Raw genomic sequence first — 5,000 nt, forward strand, 5'->3', positions numbered from 1 at the left:
TGCGCCAGGCTCCCCACCTGCTCACCGACCACTGTCTGTCTGTCTGTCTGTCTGTCTGTCTGTCTGTCTGTCTGCCTCCTTCCTTCTTTCCTTCCTTGCTGCCTGCCTACCGGCTCCCGGCGAACTGAGCGCGGGACTGCCCGTCAGGCAGAGGAGCAGCCCTTGTTTTCGTCGCTGGCGGAGACCCGCTTGCCGAGCCGGGGGAGGAGGGGCGTTGAGGGGGGCGAGCGCGCAGGCGCAGAGCGTCAGGCTGCCGACCCCTGCCCCTCCGCCCTGCTGCTCCGGGGCGGTGCCGCCGTCTGGTGACTGGGGCCGCACCCAGCGCTCGGCGGGTCCAGAACGGCAGCGCGGGGCGGGGGGGGAGGGTGCGCACGGCGAGGGGTGCCTCTCTCTGTGCCTGTGCGCATGCGCCGCGAGTGGGGGGTGGGGGAGGGGGGAGGCGGGAAGGCGGGGGGCTGGGGGGTGGGGGGGGAGGGGGAGGGGGAGGGGGGGGGGGTTCGCCGAGAAGAGCGGGGCGGGGCGGCGCGCCGCGGCGTCTGCAGAGCCCCAGGTGCGTCGGCTGCTGAGTTTCAATGTATCCCCCGCTCGAGCACGGGAGCTTGTTCAGGGCAATGCGACCTTCAGTCCTCCTGCCGTCGCCCCTGCAGTAATCCGAGCATTTACTTCAGCACAAACAGTTTTTAGTACCGACCGTTTTTCTGTCTCGGTACGTCCCGGCGCAGAGATGCCTTAGCAGCGTCTGGCTCTCGCTTGGGCTTGCCTAGGGCCCACTGATGGGGACGAGGTGACGGCACCTAATAATATTTAACCCTGCCGCCGACACCACCGCCTCCCCCCCCCCCCCCGCGAAGCGGGACAGCGAAAACACGGTGGCTGGGGAAAACGATGCCTGAACGCACCACCACCACCCCCCCCACCCCCCCCCCCGCCCCCAGGGATGGGCTTCACTTCCCCCCCCACTCCCTGTCCATGCTTCTGTTTCTTGGAGCTGTCCCTGCCAGGAGCTCCTGCTCTGTGCCCAGTTCTGCTCCCTCTCATGGAGCCAAGAACACTTTTCCTTCCCTGCCAGGGGTTCCCTGTCGCTTCCCCCTCTACTTCTCCGAGCACCTCGGGGAGCTCCCCGCGCAGGCTGAGTGCTGCTGACCCTAGCAGGCGGCAGAGTCCCTGCCCCGGCACACAGCCCCTGGGCTGCGGGGACCCTGCTCGCAAGGACAGCGCTGGGCACCCACCGCTGGCTGCACACGCACATTCACACCCTGCAGCCAACCCCTGGATGAGGGACCTGCCTTCTCCTCTCACTCAGACGCTGCAGAGGGAAGGCCTGCTCTGCAGCACATCCTCCTCCTTATCCGCACAGAGAAACCGAGAGCGTCCTCCTGACAGATCCCATGGACTGTCCGAGGCAGCGGCTCGAGGAGATCCCTCCAGGAGCTACAGCTGCATTGTCCTGCACCCAGAGCCTGATCACGCACAGGGCTGGGAACGTTTCTCCCGCAGAAACCTCTCGGCATCCTCTGCTGCAGAGTGCCTTTCAGCTCTCTGAGGCTGGCAGGTCCCCCCTGGGGGCCTGCAGGCGGTGCCCCCCCCGGCCGGCCCTGCGCCTGGGCAGAGCAGCTGTCTCTCTGCAGCTCTGCCCGCTCGCCAGCGCCTATCTGCGTCCCGGGAGCCCGGCCCAGCTCAGCAGCAGAGGCCCAGCCCGAGGTGGCTCTGCCTCTGCCCCGCTGGGCTCCCTCCGGGGCTCCTCGGCGCTCCAGGGCAACACCATAGGAAACAGGCCGAAGCAAGTGCTGATGCTCCCTCCCTCAGCTGGCAGACGCACGGCCTTCCTGCAGTGCCATTTCTCTGACGAGGGACAGAGTTGAGTCTAAACATCAACTTTTCTTAGAACTGCAGAATCCTTTTGATTTGGAAAGGACCCTTGAGAACATTGAGGCCGACCGTTAACCTGTGCCTAACGTTCCACAGACTTAACCGTGAGAACATCAGTGGTGGGGAACCCTGTTTGGATGCTCAGCAAGAGCAACGTAATCCTCCGTTCTATCCTCGGCCACGCTATCTTCATCTCTTCTCCTCAGTTTCAGACACATTTCCCCCAAACCACAAACCAGAAGAACATCTTTGCAATCTGTTCCCAGCCCGTTGTGGGGCGGGGGGAGGCACCGCGGAGGAGGGGTGGGCGCCGCAGCATCTGCAGAACCCCGGGCTGCATCGGCTGGTGTATTTCGGTGCGTCCTGGGTTCAGCGGTCGCGGTCATTTTTCTCTTTGTGCGTAGCTGGTGCGGTCCTGGTCCCCCCACCCACCACCGCCAGCCAGAGACGTGTTTCGCGGCGGGACGGGGTGGTGGGCTGTGTGTCAGCAGACGGACACGCGAAACCAAAAAAACAACCAAGCCCCCACGGAACAAAACAAGCTGGCGAGCACCGGGACCCAGGCTGCTGCCTCTGCCCGCCCGGCCCCCAGCACCAGCCAGAGGCTGTTTCAGGGGGGATTGTCAGATGACGGAGCGGGAAAGCCGAGGCAACCCCTAACAGCCGAGAAAAGGCTGGCGAGTGCCCGGCAGCGCCGGGACCCGCGCCTCACCCGCCCGGCAAGCGCTGCCCGAGCCTGCGAGCCTCCCGGAGGGCGGGCGGACGGCGAGCTCGCGGTGGGGGCCGCCGTTTGCCGTCGGGTCGAGTCGGCTCCGCCGGGACTTTGCCGGATTTGCAGGGACCCGCGCCTCACCCGCCCGGCAAGCGCTGCCCGAGCCTGCGAGCCTCCCGGAGGGCGGGCGGACGGCGAGCTCGCGGTGGGGGCCGCAGTTTGCCGTCGGGTCGAGCCGGCTCCGCCGGGACTTTGCCGGATTTGCAGGGACCCGCGCCTCACCCGCCCGGCAAGCGCTGCCCGAGCCTGCGAGCCTCCCGGAGGGCGGGCGGACGGCGAGCTCGCGGTGGGGGCCGCCGTTTGCCGTCGGGTCGAGCCGGCTCCGCCGGGACTTTGCCGGATTTGCAGGGACCCGCGCCTCACCCGCCCGGCAAGCGCTGCCCGAGCCTGCGAGCCTCCCGGAGGGCGGGCGGACGGCGAGCTCGCGGTGGGGGCCGCCGTTTGCCGTCGGGTCGAGTCGGCTCCGCCGGGACTTTGCCGGATTTGCAGGGACCCGCGCCTCACCCGCCCGGCAAGCGCTGCCCGAGCCTGCGAGCCTCCCGGAGGGCGGGCGGACGGCGAGCTCGCGGTGGGGGCCGCCGTTTGCCGTCCGGTCCAGCCGGCTCCGCCGGGACTTTGCCGGATTTGCAGGGACCCGCGCCTCACCCGCCCGGCAAGCGCTGCCCGAGCCTGCGAGCCTCCCGGAGGGCGGGCGGACGGCGAGCTCGCGGTGGGGGCCGCCGTTTGCCGTCGGGTCGAGCCGGCTCCGCCGGGACTTTGCCGGATTTGCAGGGACCCGCGCCTCACCCGCCCGGCAAGCGCTGCCCGAGCCTGCGAGCCTCCCGGAGGGCGGGCGGACGGCGAGCTCGCGGTGGGGGCCGCCGTTTGCCGTCGGGTCGAGCCGGCTCCGCCGGGACTTTGCCGGATTTGCAGGGACCCGCGCCTCACCCGCCCGGCAAGCGCTGCCCGAGCCTGCGAGCCTCCCGGAGGGCGGGCGGACGGCGAGCTCGCGGTGGGGGCCGCCGTTTGCCGTCGGGTCGAGCCGGCTCCGCCGGGACTTTGCCGGATTTGCAGGGACCCGCGCCTCACCCGCCCGGCAAGCGCTGCCCGAGCCTGCGAGCCTCCCGGAGGGCGGGCGGACGGCGAGCTCGCGGTGGGGGCCGCAGTTTGCCGTCAGGTCTAGCCGGCTCCGCCGGGACTTAGCCGGATTTGCAGGGAGAGTTCCGCGCGCCGTCTCTGGGGGGGACTTCAGGCTCGCGGCGGACTTAGCCGCATTTCCCAGGTCCCGCGATAGATCTTGCCGGGCGCGTCGCTTCCGGAGGCGGTCGAGGAGGCGGCCGTTTCTCGCTGCCTCCAGTTGAGTCATCGAAAATTGCGTCGTCGCTGGCGCACCAACCGGGTGAGCCTACAAGTCTGGTGTTGCGCTCCAGCGCGGGCGGAGAAGTGTCTGTCCGTATTACAGGAGCGAGTAGTGGCTCGTCTCCGCAGCAGCGCTAGCTGAGAGGCTGTCACGCTCCGCGGCTCAGCCGTCGATAGTGAGGCGTGTACTGGGCAGCCTTTCGCGGCGCTTCCCGAGCTTGGTTCGTTCGTCTCCGTCCGCGTGGACCGAGAGCAAAAAGACCGGCGGCGGAGGAGGCCGGCACTCGAACGCTGGGAAGACCGTGGCGGGACTCGATCCCCAGGTCCCAATTTTCTCGCCGCCCCGTCCGTGAGCTGAGCGAGGGGCTCCGATGATGGCACGGGCAGGCGAGCCCGTCGGTTACGTCCTGGCGCTGAGACCCCCTTAGCAGCGTCCGGCTCTTGCTTGCGCTTGCCTAGGCGCCCGGTGGTTCGGCCCAGGTGGCAGTACTGGGGTTTTTTTTGTTGTTTTTGTGGGTTTGTTTTTTTGTTTTTTTTTTTTTGTTCCCCCCCCCCTTCCTCCTCCCGCCCCCCCTCTTTTAACTTTTTCCCCCCTCCTCCGTCCGCTTCCCCCTCTTTCCCCCCCCTCCTCCGTCTGCTCCCCCCCCCCTTACCTCTTCCCCCCCCCCCCTCCGTCGGCCCCCCCCCCCCCCTTTTTCCCTTCTTTCTGCCTTTTCCCTCTCCTTTTTTGCTCTTGTCGCTCTTTTGCCGGCGTTAAAGCTGGAGCCCGCGAAGCGGGGAAGCGAAAACGCGGTGGCTTTTTTGTGGATAAGAGGGGCTCGCGGGAGCTCTCGTCGGCCTTTTCACCACCCGGCCCCGAGTAATCCCCGCGGGGTGGGCTCGGGCTGCCCTGTTGTCTCAGGAACACGCAGCGTTTTGGCCTACCGTGGGGGAGGCCTTTTTTACCCGTCTTGTCGTCCTTGCTGTCTTCCCCGACCGATCGATGAGGCCTTTCGGGTCGCGTCGGAGAGGGCCCCCGGCG

Source organism: Lathamus discolor, unplaced genomic scaffold, assembly GCF_037157495.1.
Source record: "Lathamus discolor isolate bLatDis1 unplaced genomic scaffold, bLatDis1.hap1 Scaffold_147, whole genome shotgun sequence".
NCBI lineage: Eukaryota > Metazoa > Chordata > Aves > Psittaciformes > Psittacidae > Lathamus > Lathamus discolor.